Source organism: Myripristis murdjan, chromosome 1 (genome assembly GCF_902150065.1).
Source record: "Myripristis murdjan chromosome 1, fMyrMur1.1, whole genome shotgun sequence".
Taxonomy (NCBI): Eukaryota; Metazoa; Chordata; class Actinopteri; order Holocentriformes; family Holocentridae; genus Myripristis; species Myripristis murdjan.
In genome coordinates, this window is record NC_043980.1 from 14,427,150 (window position 1) to 14,446,464 (window position 19,315).

A 19,315-nucleotide genomic window follows, 5' to 3' on the forward strand; every position below is an offset into this window, starting at 1 on the left:
TGTGTAGAATTTCTAATATACAGTAGGTATTAGAAATACTTCCAGTCTGTGAGTGTGTGTATGTCTGTGTATGTTCTCTGCCTCAGGGTAATGCAGTATGCTAACTGCATCTACTAATAATTCAGGCTCTGTCTCAACACCAAAACAAATACAATGACCAGAGGAAAGCACTTTGTCCAGGACTCATTTTTAATAATCTTTCATTCCTCCAATAACCTTCAGCACAGCCGAAGGTTAGCAAAAAGAAGGCATTTCATATTTGGTGACAACATGGGAATCTACTTCTTCATAAAGTTCTGTAACACCATGACATTAATTAAAGTCCAAAAAGTCCACAGTGGAGTAGAGTATTAGCAGGACCTACTGATGCATAAAATTTCCTTGTCAGTTTATCTGCTCTCCTATGAGTTGTTGTGTTTGAAAGTTGCCATAGTAACCTTGAAAATGACTAGTAATATAGCAGACAGTGTCCTGTGGTCCAGACCAGGCTCAAACGGCACATTTCAGAGGTCAAATCAGTTTACTTATAGGCCTATTGTTCTTTACGACAAGTATGTCTTTAAATAATGTTGCATAGACAGTAGATATTATAAACCAAACTACATCAAATCCTCTCTCAACCCCTCCAGTCAAGGCAGATGATCGCCCACCGAGAGCCGGGTTCTGCTTTAGGCTTTTGGCCCTGTTAAAAGGGTTTTTTCCCCCACCACTGTCGCCCTGTGCTTGCTCTTGGGGGAGATTTTCATTCATGGGATTGGCCAATATCTGTTTGGTTTCTGTAAAGTGCCTTGATCTGTTATGATTTGACTCAATGCAAATTCAACTGAACTGAGATGAATCAAATCAAATACATGTCATACAGCTTGCTACAGCACTGTATGTACTATGAATGTGTTGATTTGCCTTTGTCATGCCTTGTCAAACCCACGACGAGTCGAGCCCACAACCTTGCTGTGAGGCAACAGTGTGATCCACTGATCCACTGTGCCGCCAAGGTCTCCTGTGCTGCTGAGCCATCCTCTTCACAACTGACTTCATTTTAAAATATTAATAAAAGTCAGAAGAACAGGCTGTGTCTTTTGGATTTTGGTTTTTTTTTTATTCGCTTCTGTCATCACTTGTATGGAAACAAAGAGAATAACAAGTAAAACACAGGTTTAAATTTCTGTTCCAGTTATTAAGCTGTTGATTGCATTGAAATACGCTTAAATGTTTTGAAGACAATCCCCACCCCTATCCTCCCTTGCATAGCAATGCAGTTTCAACAACAAAGTAATTGTGATTTCTGCACTAGGACCTCCTTGTTTTCCCACAGGCAGCAGATAATACAAATATTTCCTTTGGGACCCACAGCTGGACAGAACCACATTCATTTAAAATAATGAAAATGTCACTCCACACCAGCCCTTTTGCCTCACTCCTGTAAGTTACAATAACTCCTTTGGCCAGTGAGAACATCATTCAAATGTCAGTCTTGTGATAATATCTGACAGCTAAGAACATATAGAAACTGAAGGCTTGTCATCTTCACTCTGTATGTTCTTGATGTGTCTTACTGCCTCAAGGATGTCACCCACATTGTAAAGAAAGGAAGAGATAAACAGTGAGCAATCCTCAGAGGTTATTATTAGCTGGTGATCTTTTCCTTTTGGTCATCTGAATGTGACTTAACTGTTAGATGGTTTATAATTTTGATAAAGAGTGCTGGCAAGGTGGGAGTGAGCAGAGGGATGAATCAGGTCTGAGTGTCTTGTGAGACAGGTGGCGGTGGTGGGAGTTCACAACACACCAAGTAACACCAAATAAGTTCACAACTCTCTGCATACTTACTAACTTTTACCCACTGATTAAAATGATTACATCATTTATAAAAACATACAGATGTCTTTCTGTCCGTTTCGTGTTTGGTCCGTTTCCAGTGATGCAGCTGTGTGCCTCCGCTGCAGATGGAAAGAGAAAACTGCTGATCAGGCTGGAATGGAGAAGACAGAAGTTGGTGGAACAGATGCAGAGTTACTGGGCAGAGGAGCAAAAAGGAGAAAGAAGCACTGAGGATGAAAGAGGACGACCACTTTGACAAACGAGTGGCTGAACATGACGCCATGAGTGCCAACTGAGATTCTTCAGTCCTGGCGATGAAAAGGAGTATGGGAGTGGAGGGGCCAACATGAGTCACAAAACACAAGTTTGACTGAAAGTTGTAAGTACAGATTACAGTTTAAGTGTAGATCTGCAGAAGTTGTGGGAAGTAAAACAGGCAGACTTCAGCTTCTATCTTTGCCAACATGGGGTCATGTGTTTATTGCTGCACACATGGTGCTGCTGGAAGAATGCTGCTTATATTCGTTCCCAAGCGAAGCCCATAATGCAGTGCTTTACAGGTACACAACAGAGCTGTACGTACTAAAAATGACAAACCACATGCTATGGTGAATTATGTCCCATATGTCCATTATGTGTCCACTACAGATGCATATTTTAGGTCTGTTTCCTCTGAAATTTACTGCCTATTTCCAATGCAGACCCCATATTCCACCTTAAAAAAAAATATTCAAATAAATTTCTGTTGTATTCCAAATCCTGGGTAGTACCTTGGCGAACGGGGAGCAATTCCTCAGACAGAGGACCCAGACTGAAGCCCATATAGGCCCCATACTGGTGTCTTTGAGCAAGATTAATGTCTTTGAGCAAGATAATTGAGTGCTAGTAGATCCAACGTTGCTGTATTGCAGCTGATAATGATGTTGCATTCATTTCTGATGTGCAAATTCCTGACCTGTGACAACATTGTGTTGATAGTGTCAGCTCAGGAAAAATGGATGCAAACATGAAGAAGAAACAGGGGGAAATATCAAGAGTGTGTGCTGCAGCATTTGCTTGAGAAGTAAATAAACACTCTTAAAATGGTTCAGTTAACAAAAAGGTCATATGTTTTCTGCCATTTCTGTGCGCTCTGACATCATGTGAACTAAAGTCAGAGAAAATGTAGCTCTGATATGATACCCACATTTTCCTCCTGTAATTCTGAGGTGGATGACCCTTTGTTTTCTCCACAAGCTGGAGCTCATTTTCAGTTAAGTGCTGAAATGAACACAGCATGACTCATGACTCAGAAGTGATGCACTTCATTTTTTAGACATAATATAATAATATTAAAATTACAGGTTAGTTTGAGGGTCTAGGGCAATGTGACATTGATTGCAGCTCCTACATATCACCATTCCTGGCAGCAGTCCCGTCTAACTGGTGTAGATTCTGAACACAGCTCATGTTAAACAGGTATTTTATCACCTGTAGACAGAGGTGAGATGACAGATGTGAGATACAGGAGAACCTCAATTATTGTCACAAGATCAGCGTGTGTATTGTGGCAGAGGGGAATTTTTTTCCCCTTTTCTGTTTGTGTCTATCTTTTCTGTATAATTGGACTCCCACAGAGCTGAAGGTTAGCAGTATCTGTGTTACATCAGTGTGTGTGTGTGTGTGTATGTGTGTATGTGTGAGTGTGTGTGTGTGCATGACAAAGAAAGAGAAGAAAATAACAAAATTTTGAGGCTCTAAATTCACAAAACTCCCCTGAGACAGGATGTTATCGAAAAAAGGAATTTTAGTCCGTAAATTTTCCCAAAATGTAAAACTGACCGAGCAACCAAAATGTAAACAAGCATAAGAAGCACCATTAGTGTATTTTCAGGAATTTAAAGGCAGCATGAATAGGATTTGTGATTTGTAAACACAACACTCAAAGTTGTCCCTTTCTCCCTGGCTAAGCAAACGGCCGGCAGCGAGTTATTGTTTCTCAGGATGGCAACGGAAATCATTCCATCACCATCTTAAAACAGGCCAACACCACGTCGCTCTTCATCCTCATCCTCTGCCTCAGTGTTCGCCAGCGCCAGTGTTGTCTACTTGTCACTCAATATATTTCCTTTCTTCCTTGGTCTGTGTCCATGATTTTTGTAGCTTTCTATTGGATGTTGTGCTGTCGATGTGGCACTGTGCGCTGTTATTGGATCGAGTCCCGATCTCAGAAAAACAAGAAAATCTCTCTGCAGATACACACACCAACACACACTTCTAGTGGGTCGCAGCTGATGATTTTAGGAAAATCCTACTCACTCTGCCATTAATATTTTGGATGACATTAACACAGACTCACTGCTAGCTTTATGAAACTTTCACGGGCATGAAATTTTAGATCCACTTGCATAGTCATTAAAAGGAAATCATTCAGAGGTGTAAATGCTATCAGCTGATGTTAATATTTAGTCCAAGAGCAGTCTAACACCTAAACTAAGCTAAGCCAATACTGATCTTAAAATGTATGATACAATGAGTAAAGCACACATTACTTTGATATGCTATATACTACATGCTATACTATACAATACTGTGTATTTTTGCTTAAATTTTAACTGGAACATGTTAAATTTAAAATTAAAACAAATAAATCAATAAATAATTTTAAAAACTCTGCTTTCAGGAATCTTCAGTATTTTACCACAGAGGCAATGTAAGAAGGCAGTTAGGATCAAATTTAACAACTAAGGTGCAAAAAATAACACTCAAGAGCATTCTTTGGTCAGGAAGAGTTTGTGAATCTAGCCATACAATATAAAGTCATGCTATCTGACAATTTCACTATGGATTTACCTACCTGTTTCATTTTCCCACCCAGCAGATTAATGTCAGGTTCCCTCTGGGCCCCAGATTCACCTCGGTTTCTCTGTGGATGTGAAATAAATGTCATTCAGAAGACTATTGTTACCGAGTGCTGTGGACAGTCCAGACAAGGGCTTTACTGCTTCTTATCCTCTGTTTTGCAGGCGTTTGCAGAGTTTTTAATGGAAAACCACTCTAATCTAACCAGTCTGTTTTAGAATTCGCAAATCAAACTAGCCATGCAGTGCAAAACAGAGAAAGGAATAGATATGTATATTTAAATGTGTGTTTAAGTGTCCATGTGCATTTGTGGGAATCCAGTGATGACTTCGCGTCTCATTGACAGCTGTTGGACGTTTCTATCATATTAACTACTAACTGCGTGACATCTAGCCCTCCATGACAGTCTGTCACTCATGCAGGATAATTAAGTGCTTCTCAGCCTCTCGCTAACTCTGCAGGATATTGGCTTGTTGCTAAGAAACAGCAGGGTGCACGGGGTGTGTGAGACCGGCTAATTGGTTGTATAGGGTGTATGTTATAAGGAAACTGTTCAACCAATAAACGGACTAAAGGCAAAATAAGATGTATATTTTTATTCCTTCCCACACACAAGGTCTAGCCAAGGTTTTGCGGATACACCTACTTCGATGCAATGTTTGTGCAAGGACAGTTAGAGATACTGTAACTTCACTCTTTTCACTGGTTTCAATTACCCAGCATATCAATGTGGGATTGATTGATTTTTGGGGCAGTGGTTTTCAATCCTGGCCTTAATTGGGACCAAGGAGTAGAACTGTTTTTCATTCTCACCATCAAATCAGGGACAGATTTACACCTGAGATGACAGGTGCCAGGCATTTGACTGCAATTAACTACCCGGAAGGCCAGCTGCACTCTGGATTTGGTCATTTACATTCAGCACATCCTGCAAATCTTGACAGTGAAATAAGTTTTCTTATCATATTTGGGTGAGGGAAATGCTTACATGCTTAAGTGGGGTTTCAAGAGGAACGTACACTTGACCCATGGTTTGTAGGAAAACATTAGAGGGTCCAAGCCAAGACTGTATTATTATGCATGAGCTTTTTTAATCTCACCCTATCCCATCCTAGTCAATTCATTTCCAGGCTTGGCTCATTTTCCTGGAGGTGGGACCAGACCACAGTGCAAAATAATTACACAAGCTTTTAAGACAGAACACACATATATCACCAAGATCTAATTCAGACATCTTTGTTTGACACATAGTTGAGTCAAGTTGGGGAACATGTTGGATCTGCACATAAACTCTGCTCACTTGGAGCCATGCACCAACAGCGACAAACATTGAATCGCCCTCTGCCTCTCTGCCAGTGGCTTTCTGTTACTTGGGTAATCTTAGGAAAAAAGTTGCATGTTGTGCCAAGTGTATTTTCTGGAAATGGTTTCTAAATATATTTCTCATGTTCCCTGGCCATGCAAGGTTACACAATACAAAACAAGGGGTTTACTGTATGCAGTCACAGATGTAAAAATGTATTAATAGTGAAAGATTTTTGGTCTCTGGTTAATTATCTTATTAAAATCGCTAAATCTTTTTACATAAAATTCCTTAATGTTATTGGACTGTACTCAAATCCCAACTACGGCAACATCGGTACCAAAATGGTCTTTGGTAAACAGGTTCCACACATTACTGTGCAGGAACCTACACCATCTATGTAAGATGCCTACAGCCAAATAAAAACAGTTCTTGCAATGATGTTTAGTGTGAATACATATTTAAACATAGTTGCTGACATATTTCTTCAGGGGATCTGTGACTCCACTGGCCTCATCTCCAGCGTGGGTGCCAAATGGCCAGGGTCTGTGCATGACTCAGGAATAGTCAGATAGTTCAATTTGTGTGCAGTTTGTGTATCAATTTGGACTTTCCTTGCGCTGGAAAGAGCAGGCAGGAATGGTAGCTTCACAGCCAACAGTCTGTTACAAAACAAACAGTGTTATATCAATTTACAGTTCCATTCTGAAAATCCTGACCAAGTTTCTGAGGAAGATAACCAAATAACACCAGAAGGTTCATCAGTTGCTGGTGGAGTCACTGGCAAAAGTGTCACTACATGCCCTGCAAACAAAAAAAGACAGCTCAACTAGCCTCATAAAGCCCAGAGCAAGTGTCTTTACCTCTGACACTGTTGCTGTTTCATCTTGAAATGATCTGAAGGGCTGCCTGAAGGTAAACCACAACTTTTGCCCTGTGTACAGATATGCCACCTCATGTCTCGGCTGCAGCCCCCACCTGTCTTCCTCTTTCCTGTCTTTTTTGTGTTGGCTACATTGACAGTATAACCGTGAATGGTAGGCATGAACCAGATACTTCATGATGACTGGGGACTACAACAAACAACAATATTCTCATTTAATTTTGAATTGTGAAAGTCAAAAGACATCAAATGCATGCAAGAAAAGTCATATCTCCAGAGTAAAGTCCTCAATGAAGAGTCCCAGTCAATACAACGCCTATATAGGAAAAAATATTAATGCAATATGGGCTATAGATCTAACTATAGACAGCCTACTGGTGTATTTAATGTATTTTTGTTTCTTATAACCTTACTTACTCATCTTATCCATGTTGCTATGCCTGCAAATCATGTGTCAAGAGATGAGTGGCACTGATTTCAGCTCTACTCGTGAGCCTTTTCTTAAAATTGTCATCATTGTTATTATCATTAGCATTATTACTTGTATTGAAATATCCAAGGAGGCACCAACTTCTGTTTAAACCCAACAAACAAAAGTCCTTGACAGACACATTCTCGCTCTTCACTGTGGTGACCCTCCTCCCCCTCCAGTCAGAAAAGCAGATGAATTTTAAGTAACAAACAACAACAGAAAGAAAATGTAGAGGTCATTACAACAATTCTCAGACTTTAGACTTAAATCTCTGTACCAAGCTAAAACAGCTTCCATCCAAGAAACCATGGATCCTAGTCACAGATGGCTTCATACTCTGTGTCAAGATATGTGTTAATCCAATTAGATTTTGTCAGTTAATGTGGTTTCCATCGTAATGGTAATGATTTCCCAGCCACAGTCAGGCCTGATAATACATGCTTTTGAGATTGAGATTGTTCCAATGTTGAAAAATCGTGAGAGACTCTGAGGAAAGGCAGTTTGTTTAAGTCTGTTTAAGATTCACTGGATGGGATTCCCTTGGAGTAAGATTAGTCCTATATTTGCGAAACTATATTTCAATCGGGGGAGACAAGCGAATGAAGAAAAGGTATCTGTGCATTACAACAGATTAAGTGATGATAAAGTCTTTGTCTCCAAGGAGCATCAGAGCCAAGAAGCAGCATAATAAAATCCCTCCCATGTAATCCAGACACTAGTGGTCAAGGTGGCTGATGACTTCTAAAGAGAATGACTGTGGAAGAGGAAGGCAGGAGTATAATAGTGAGATATAATTATAGGCCTATAGCATAAGATAACAAATTTTGATAGTGTAAAGCTCCATTTGGTCAGGGCTCTTAAATGTAAAGTTACAGCTTCCTATATTCTCTTTAAGTGGTCTATCATCAGTGACTTTCTCTTGCTCCTTGGTGCACACCAGTTGTATGGAAAAAAGCTTTATAGGGGGAAACAATAAACAGAGATTACAGTCCATCAATAACTCCTGTTTTTACCTTGTGGATGGGTCACAGAATGAGTAGTGCATTGGTATGTCAGATGCTTTCACTGGTGATTATTGTTGGAACAATAACAACAACAATATTGTTGGAATTATTGTTGGAACTAGCGATAGAGGGAAGAACCAGGTAAAATATGAGAGGCCCTTAGATCATTGAAGAAATGCTGACCCTTCTCATTAATGATGACATGTATGCCTCCATGCCTTCATGCTGAGAATGGAAATGGGGCACCTCCAGGGAGAAGTGAGTGATAATGAAAAACTGTGCTGTTGAGATGACATTTCAGTATAGTATTGGCTTCATTTTGCTGCTAGTGCTCGATTTTGCAAGGAATCTACATCCACATATGACAAATGAATCCGCCTCCTAAATTTGAGGAACAGGGTAAACTGAATGAGGATTAAAAAAAAAAAGAAAAAAAAAAGAAAAGAAAAAAAAAGAACAAGAGAGCACTCAGTAGGGTGCAGCTGACTATGGGCTATGTGCTGATGAAAACTCGGAAGAGACTCAGCAGCCAGTTGTATTGTCAAACATTTTTCTAATTACAAAATAGATTACTGCATGATTCAAATATAATACAGTGCTGTACAGAAAATATACCACGAAACTCCCAAAGCCTCTCATGTTTAGTTTTTTCTTGTCCTCCCTGTATGTGTTTTACTTTATTACCTATGGCTCACAAGCCATTTCAGGCTCTTTGCCAGAGGCCATATGGCTTTCAACAGAAACCATGTTCAAAAAGAACACCAATAAAAACAGTAAAATTCAGCTTCTACTGTTATAGTTAATTAGTCTCTCTCTCTCACTCTCTCTCTCTCTCTCTCTGTCTCTCTGTCTCTGTCTCTCTCTCTCTCTCACACACACACACACACAGGAGTGAAAACAATATCTCGCCTGGCCACAGCCATGTAGCTGCTACAGATTATTGTGAAGAGCCAGATTATAACCTTGATGGAGTTTTGTTGATCGCAATAATTTCAGTGGAAATGGTTTAGCTTTATTCATACTCATAATTCATAGCTACTGTATAGCCAATGTTGATGCGTCTCTGTCTGTATAGAAATGTGTATGTTTGCCTGAAATACATGCAGAATGAGTCATCCAACTGCACTGCAATGCAGCTGCACACACTACAAGACAAGAAGAACACAGCACTGTGTGTGTGTGTGTGTGTGTGTGTGTGTGTGTGTGAGCATGTCCACCTGTCTGTGTAGTGACAGAATGATGTCTCCATTAAGTATTTCATAGTGCATCATGTTCTTATCTGACACCTGTTGCCATGACGATGACAAGAACTCATGTAACCCTTGTGAGCGTTTGTACACGAGGTCAAAAGCCACAAAGACACACACATTGTGCCGAAAAAAATATGCAAAGGTGTAGTAGTAAGTGAAGAGGTGGGTAATCTAGAACAGTGTTTCCACCAACCCTTTTTATGTCTTTATATGCCCATAGCATATAAAGACATAAGTTTAATTTATTCAAACTTTTCTAACTTTTAAAAATAAAGAGTAAAATTTTTATAAAATTAATTTTGCAATGCAAATGCTTTTGCTGTGTAAAAACAGGACATGTCCATAGGATATAATTCAATCACTCAGCTGTCATGGCAGATAGTGGTAATGTCAACAGGTGGACAGACAAAGAAATGAAGACATGTCCTTTGTCTGTTATATGCAGAGAATGTAATGGCCGTATTTGACAGGAACACCAGTGCAAAGTTTTTCAAGTTTGATGCAAAAAATACACACTGAATTTGAAAAAATATGCTCCACCCTGTAGCTGTCAAATAAACTGGTTGCCCACAGCAACAGTCAAATGACAAGGACATAGTCGGATACATCATCATTTGGCACCCTTGGAAGGCCATTTGCTTAAACAGATGTTATAGAAACACATCTTTTTTGTGATGTTTAATTATTCATTTGCAATTAAATGGATATTTTATGGAAGTGCACCTGATTACAGATGGTGATCACCATAAGGGCAACAGCAACCAATATAAACATAAATATGTTTACAGGTAAAAAGGTATTAATTCATATATTTTTTTTAAAGACCCGTGCAGTCTCCATATGGCTCACATCAGTTTGTGTGAATTTATGTCAAGGAGTCACGTCAGCCTTAAAGGGAGGTTAAACTCTATTGTACAAGAAATAAATAGGTGGGTAGACTGCGTTCAGGAGGTTTTACCCTGCAGTGCATCTCAGACCTTTATCCTTTCATTTGTCCAAAAACAGCCTGTTGGAGCATCTTGCCATATCCCTTTAAGACATCAGAGCAAACTTTGAAGTCAAGCAGTGGAATGAAGTCTGCACATTCTGGAAATGCTGCTACGCTAGATTTCAGTGCTGGCAAATGTTTTGAGAGCCAGCTCCACATTAGACTTTTTGAAGTTGGATGTGTGCAATTTTCTCTGTTAGTACAGTAAAAGTTTACCATGTGTGTAGAAAAGGAACCGCCAAACCCCATGCAGGATAAATATCCTGCATATTTTCATCTACTTGCTGGTTCCATTTTTACACCAATGCTGTCAGCTTACCATCATCAAGACTGTTCCCTCTGCTTTGCTGATGTGTTGATTGGACATCCAGTTCATTTTATTGCTAATATGAGATAAATGATTTTACCTATTTATTTGTCAGAAACAGATTCTCCCCATATTTTACAATTTTTATTTCAAGCATTTAGCTAACACTGTTATTCAGCATGGATTACAGCGAACACCAGGACATGCTAAGCTTAATTCCATTACAAGCGACTAATCATGCTGTAAGAAATACAAGAGTAGAGGTAACAGCATTTGGGAGCCCAGCAGTGCAGTATATATTTTTGTATCTGTGGGACGCTCATGAATTATAGAAAGCACAAGGTGAAGAAATATAACATCGGGAGAAGACAGGAGAAGTATAAACAAGAAGGCAGGTGATCAGGTATGAGCAGGGGAGAGGGGAGACAGAGGTCAGAGGGATGTGAATAGTTTTTCAGATTTAGAGGTTTGAGATGTCAGTGGAGGACAGCAAACGTCCATGCTGTCCTCACTAGGGAGTTAAAGTTATATGTTGATTTTTTTTATTCTTCTTCTCTTTAAATTCCTGCAGAATGGGAGAATCCTCAGCTCTCACTAACATACACCGGTGATAAGAAGATGTAAATACAGTACATAATTATGGAAAGACACTAAGATTTAGGCACTAAACTACTGCCTGTTAAACAACACTGCCTGGATGTTTATTTCTTACATCTGCATGCTATATTCTGTTGGACAAAATGTCACAATGTCACAATGTCTTTACAATGAATTCTGTATTGACTGCCAGTTACTGTTGGTTACTTTTTGTGGAACAGAGAAATGAAAAAAAAAAAAAAATATATATATATATATATATATATAGTGTGAATTGTTTTGGTGGACAGATTTTATTAGACACAGCATAACATTAGAAAGTGGAGAAAAAACTGAAGGAGAAACAAAATGAGACTCTTCAGGCTTCACTGAAGTCCCTAACACACACACACACACACACACACACACACGTTTGGGGGATATTACATTCATTTTCTGGAGACCTACCTTAACTCCAACCATAACGACTACATACCTAACCTTAACCACTGACTCTGAAAAGCAGCTTTTTTCCAAATGGGAACACGGCTTTTGTCCCCAATTGGACAAGCTGTCTCCAGTTACTGGGTATTAAGTCTGGTGTGTGTCCCTGAAGGTGTCAAAAACATACACATACACACACACCTTTGTTATCCAGGCTGGCAATCCTAAGTTTATTTTGCATAAATTCATAAACTCTACTAGCAAATAGCATTTCTGACCAGTGACCACCACGGTTTCTCACGCCTGGTGATGACCTGAGCTACCCTGTCATAGCAACTCTTGCAGTGGCCTGTAAGTACTGTATTTTCATGAGACAAACATTTTCATGGACTTGCTGCTGACATAATGAGAAGGAGATAAGCAGGGAGGCAGACGGAGGACCTGGCAACCTGCTGCATCCTAATCATCTGATTTTTGAGCCGGACATGCTAGGGAGTATTTTGAGGGCACACTGGGAGGGAGGCAGGGATGAAAGACGGAATGGAAGCAGGGCTGAAGAGAGAGTGGAGGAAAGGAGGGAGGAAGGGATGGGGCATGACTCAGAGTTACTTTTTTTTTAAAGAGAGGAAATCAGTTTTGTTTTCTGTTTAAGCGACTTCAGGAGAGTGTTAATGGAACGTGGCAGCCCGCCAAGTAAAGGCGCTAGTACTGCCCACGCACTCATTATAAGTCACTAGAAACCTCTGGACTGGAGAGAGATGACACACGACACCGCAGCATTAAAAATAGATTGGAAACAGTTTGGCGGTTCGTGAAACACAAAACTCATACTGGGAGTGAATTAAAAACAGAGTCGGGAAAGTATACCGTATATATTTATTGACCGCCATCATCATCATTAACAACATCATCTGTGCTCTGAAAAGTCATGCACCATCATCACCATCACTGCCTGTATTATCAGCAGTGGTGTCATCATCATCCTCATTATATTAGCATTGACATCACCATCACTTCCTTAAGCACCGTCATGCATCACAACCACCACCACCATCACTGTCATCATTTTCACAACAACTATAGTAGCCACCCCCACCCCACTAACAGCTACATACTGTATAAAACCTCTGATCACACAAATCATCACTATCATTATGCACATGAAAGCATAGAAAGCAGCCAGGCTCCAGCTGCCAGCGCACCAGCAGTTGGCATCCCCAGCTCTCAGATGCCAGAGGACTGTTAATGAGCCAGGACAGCCAGTGCTGGTCCTGCTAGGATCAAAGACGTCCTCCAGTACGTGGTGCACAGCAGCTTGAGCTTTACCAGAAAAACATGAGCAGGTTTTCCATAACTGTAAACAGAGATCTGAGCCATCGTCCACCATGCCTCCTCTCCCCCGAGTCACTGTGCTTACAGTGCACATTTACCCTCTGGACACATTTGTGTACCTGCTCTCCGATACTGCCTATTTACATGCCGCATTCTCTTTAATTTGCTCTCTATTCTTCATTCTTATTAATATCGTATTCTCTGCTGCTGGAACAGATAATTGTATTCATTATTAAAGTTTCAATCCATGCTTCTCCTTCATCTCTATAGAGGACCAGGTAATTCTCAACAGAATAGGCTAGCATTCACTGTTTGTTAAGTGTTAATGATATGTGAGATATATCTTGCACTATAGCGTTTCCTTCAGAAGAGTTCCCTGGAAAATTCTGTGTTTTGATCAGAGGATATACACAAGAGTGGAGAGACTCCCACAATGATCACCACTGTTTATTTGATGTCTCTGGTTTTTGTTGTTGTAATTACAAATTACTAGGTAATTATATATCCCTAGGTTGACTTATAGAATTACAAGACCCATCTGAATACGCACACTGCCACTTTACACATTTGGAGAAAAATGTGATATTGCAGACATTAAAATCCCCATCTTAGTATTTTATTTGCATTTTGTTCTCTTGACATACAGTACACAAATCCATCACCTCAGGGCAGCAACATTTTGTCTGATTTCTCAAGAGTTCTGGCACAAATTTTACTCACATACATATCCTGTCTCTGCATTAATAAAGCATTTTGCCACAGTCATCACAAAATACTTGCAATGCTGGAGAGGCTGATAATAGGAAATGTGAGCACTCAAAACAACAGAGACTGATTACTGCACATTGTAACACTGGCACATAAAATACATGAGCTGGTTTAATGCTGAGTGTCATGTTGCTCTACCCAACATTCAAATTAATTCTTAAATGACAAAATGTCCAGTACAATCAAATAAACAAAGATGAACCATGTAGGATATATAAAACTACAATAAATAAGCTGCTGTATTTATTGTCAGCTACTGTCAGTTGCTTTTTTTCTGGAACAGAGAAATGAAAAACATTGGATGGATTGTTTTGGTGGAAAGATTTCATTAGATGTAGCACAACAGTAAAAAGTGGAGTAAAAAGTAACAGTATTGGACTCTTCAGGTTTCACTGATCACACACACGTACGCATGCACACACACACACACACGCATGCACCAACAGGGGTAGCAAAACAAAAAAGAGAGAAATATTTGAGACATGTTTGTGTGGCTGGTTAAGTTTTAGGTAATGCTTCTCTTGTCCCCCTCCAGGGAGGTCAGAGGTCAGGGTCAGCTACAAAGGGTAACAGTACTTTTGGCACTTCTGTGGCACTGAAAAACAGAAACTTTTGGATTTTCTATTCACCACCATTCACCAGTTGATTTGTTGTGTCTCCCTTAAACTAACAGGACCCTGGTGGCATTTTATCACTGATTGGTTATACAATTATAATTGTGTGTCATTGAAGCGACTGACAGTAAGATCTGGTAGCCGTCATGCTCTAATTCATGTGGAAGTACAGTAGAAGCTTTTTGTAGCTTTTTTAGTCACCCAGTATCTGAAGAAGGCAAATGAAGGGAAAAAACAACCAGGTGCAAGCTCTCATCATCATTTTTTCAAATGAAATGAGGAGGTATATAAGAAAATGTTGCAGCATTTAATGATGTTAGTCACCTTAATCTGTCCTCACCGTAACAGTTTCTCTGTAAGTCAGTTGAAACACAAACCACAACCAGAACCAGTTCCTTTTTGCTCCCATCTGGGCTAGTTCTTGTTGGTTGTTGTCAAGTGGAAAAGTTCCCAAAAACTACAACCTGAAGTGGGTTGGGAGTCAGAGTCTTGCTCAAGGACACTTCAGCAGGTTGTAGGCTTGCTGACACATGGACCTGAACACACCTCATCCAGATAAAAGATGACCTGTCTAATCGCTAGGTCACCCTTGCTGCCTTAGAATTTCCAAAGAGCACTTTAAGTCAAATTCATCATCAGAGAGAAAAAGCTGGGCGAATCAGAATTAATGCCCTATCACTGAGCTGCAACGTCTCAAAATTAAATTGTGTGAACTCATTTAATAAAAGGGGATTTTCTATCCAGTTTGATCTTAAAATTAGTGTAGCTAGAGATTCACTCTGACTGCTTCATTTGTCATTATCTTCGTACATCCATGAGACTGCCATAGAACACCTTTCATCTCTATACAAGCGCTCAAGCAGATAAGCGCACATCTGAAAGAGCTTTGAGGTGTGAGTATACATACATTATGATAAAATCCTACATTATGTTGTGCACAGCACGCTGCATTACAGAATAAGAAAAGCCTTGATGTGGACTTGTGTTGTCTGAGAAAATTAAGTACATTCATATGCTACTTAAAATCAAATTGAAGAATAAATCGAAGAACACTGATAATAGATGAGGCTTTGAATACCTGCTGTGTATACACACTGGTGCTGGCACATTGACCTACATCTGTTGTTCCAATGCATGTTATATATGCACATCAGTACTATAAAACTGAAGAAGTGAGTACATCCTCTCAAATATTTGATCTATTTTTTGAAATCTTTTGTCTGTTTAAAAAAATCTCACAGCGTCATCACTGGCCATGCAGGATCAAACCAGTGATTTTGAATATTTGGCCCTAATACCAAAGTTTATTCACATTTCGCATTTTAGCAAACCAGTATTCACATGGGGGTGCTGAACAACATATATCAAAATCCCTTTATATTCAAATTTGAATATTGGGTTGAAACACCCACCACATAATGTTATACTTCTGTGGCTGACAAAGTCCTCTCCATTCATAAAGCACAGAACTGATCATTTACTGTGTAAGACCAATGTTTCTCCAGGAACTACTTTTTCAGTGGAGAGACCATTTCACTCCAATTTAAAGTCATGAAAACACAACAGTGCTGCTGCTTTTTAGGAAAACTATGTGGACGACTTTATTATAGTGATGGAATACTGCTGTGAAGAAAGTTTGGAAGTTCATTTTCATATCATTGTGGAATTAATAGAATCCCGTGGCTGGATAAAATGTAGGAAAATTTATATTGGCAATATAAAATATGTCTGCCTGCTTTGGGAAAAAAAAATAACAGAGACATGAGGTGTATACACTTTGTAGATATTATGGTGAACATGCAAAATCACTGGTATGGTCCTCCACAAACCTTCATAAAGCCAGTATTTCCTATTATCTGCTGTGTTAGATTAACAGTGGTTCTAGCTGTATAAGTGCTTATGCAGTGTGACTATAAAAAACAAACAACAACAACAGCAAAAAAAAAAAAAAAAAAAAAGATTTTAATTCCCAAACCAGAGTCTCAGTAGGAGATGAAGGCAAACCATTTGAACTGTGGCACTTTAAATTCCCATGAAACTGGAGACAATACACACGTCAGAATCATTCTATGAAGTAAAAAATGGAGTATCATCAAATAGGAGTACCAGCAACATATGGACAACTTTGGGACCTGAGGCGGTGCACAATAGGAACTAGGGAGAAAAAAAAAAATTATCACATTTACATCCTTGACTGAAAAGGGCTAAGAACCCCATACTCTGTATTTCATAAATGCAGGTCATTATAGCTGTTTTCCAGCAATTTTACAATGCATGCAGCCTTGCATTACAATAAAGTGGAGTTAATATGGTGTGACCAAATGAGACAAGAGGAGGAGGTATACTATGAAATCACAAGTAACCATGGTAACAAAGCAATGACAGCCACCTGTCGTCTCCATGCCTCATCCTTTTGTTTCTACACATGCAAACATAAGAACAGGTCTGCGCATGCACACGCACACGCATACACACGCACACACGCAGTCATACACACACACACACACACACACACACACACACACATTCTCACTTCCCTGCTTTTATCTTTGCCACATATGTACAAGCATTTTTATGTTATCGCCTCGCGCTCACAGACTCCCAGTGAGCTATGCAGAGAGTGCAGTCGTGGTCAGTGGATTACGGTGTTTGAATGACAGTCCTGCCCTTTCTCAGTGTTGTTCACTGAAAGCTGGCCTGATGGGAACTCGCAGTGTGTTTCTACTAAGGATGACTCATACTGAAGATTAGACCCCCCTGACATTCTCTTTCCCTGTACCCCTCTCCCTCCCACTGGCACTTTCTCTCTGTTTCTGTCTCTCTCTCTCTGCCTCTCTACTTCGCTCTTTCTGACTTTGGGCTTCTGTCTTATCTCTTGCTGTCTGTCTCCCTTTCTCTGCACTTAAATCCCTTTCTGTCTCCGACACTCTCTCTCTCCTGCTCTCAGCTCAGAACTAGGAGAGGCCACATCTCCGAGGATTTTCTTTTAAAAATGACTCCTCACTTGACTCCCATTGAGGGCTTTCAGGAGACATAACACACACTCTGGGAGGTCTTTGGCTCTTGGGCAGTGGCTGTGAATGGCTGGTTGCATTTTGAAAAGTGCAACTCATCTCAAAAGGATCGAACAGACATCGCAAATTTCTGTCCTGTTGTTGACATTTCACCAGTGATAAATCTGATCAGTTTTGTGCGTACAAAATGTCAGCCTGTTAGCAAGCTCAGCTGCTTTCAAAGTGGGGTTCAGGGATCCCCAGGGGTCCTTAAGAGGCTTCCAGAGCAGCTAAATGAGGAATGATTTAATTTCACGATAATTTAATTCTCTAGAAATTATAATGATACAAACAGAATGTAACAGTAATTGTTTAACAGTATGTTTCAATCTCACCACTTTGAATCTGATTACCAGTGCTCAAGTATGAGAGTTTTGCACAGGTCAAGTGAGCCAACTTTTCTCAAGCTACAACTTGTAGTGTTTTGGAGTAAAGAATGGATAAAGACAAGACAGGTTACTTACATGAATTGGGAAACCAAGGGAGCCTACCAATATTCCCACAACAAATTCACATGCAACTGTGGCGACCCCCAGTTGAATATGAATTCAGAGGCAAACTGTCATGAATCTCCTCTGGCTCTTGGGGAGCATGGAGAGCTTCACTGACAAAATTGCATCAGATCAAAAAGAGTTAAGAGACTTTCAGAGAGCACCCCTGTACGACTGATGTTGGTGACTTAAAGTAGGAGAGAGATCATTACCATACCACCACAATATGGTGTGTTTCCAAAAAGGTGAAAAAGGTGACAGTTTCTCCCATAGCTGACCATGTAATCCTTCAACTGAAGTGAAAACATGACAACTGACAATATTGGGCCGCTGAGGTTTCTGCACGGTGATATTATTCAGTTGCTTTTGTGCCTTTGATTAGGCACCTGTCAAAGTGTGTGTGTGTGCGTGTGTGTGTGTGTGTGGCTGTGTCAGCAAAGACACAGACGTGGGGTGTCATCTCCCTGATCCATCCAACCTATTTCATTGTCTCACTGTAAAGGTATGGGGTATGCAAGGTTGCTATGGTGATGGGTGTTCTCGGCAACACAGGGAACTGCACACGCTTCATAGTTTGATTGGCTGCTACATCCCCTTGTCTTGAGTCCCTGGTCCTAATGGGTCAGTATCCTGTTGAAGAACACCCACTAAAGGTTCCTGTTAAGGTTCCTATGACTTTTAGGATATTTCCAGGCTGTAAATAAAACAATTAAAATTAAAAAAGGGAATCAGTGCATACTGTTTATGTGTGGAAATGGGATCGAGAGCCTTGACAGGCTCATGTGAAGCATCAGCTAAGTACCCTCTCAGGAACCGCTCTAGTTGATGATGCCTATATATGATCTTTGGCTGGGTGTATCTGTTAGTTCTAGCGGTCTGAGGAGCGAGTTAACTGCACAATAATACAGGCTGTGCAGTAATCAGGTCCATTTCCTTTGTGGAAACATAAGTATTACTGAACTGAGAGCTATAGTTTATAAATGACTACCCTGAAGCTGGACACACAGTCATTTCAAAGTCGCTCGTAGACACACCGGCAAACATAACCCCAGAAATAAATCCCCCATCACACTGGTGCTTAATTCAAGAAATTTTTGAGATTTTGTAAGCAATTCTGTAAGGGAGCTTGACAAGTTTTACAATATTTAAGATTGACAACATGGTTTTC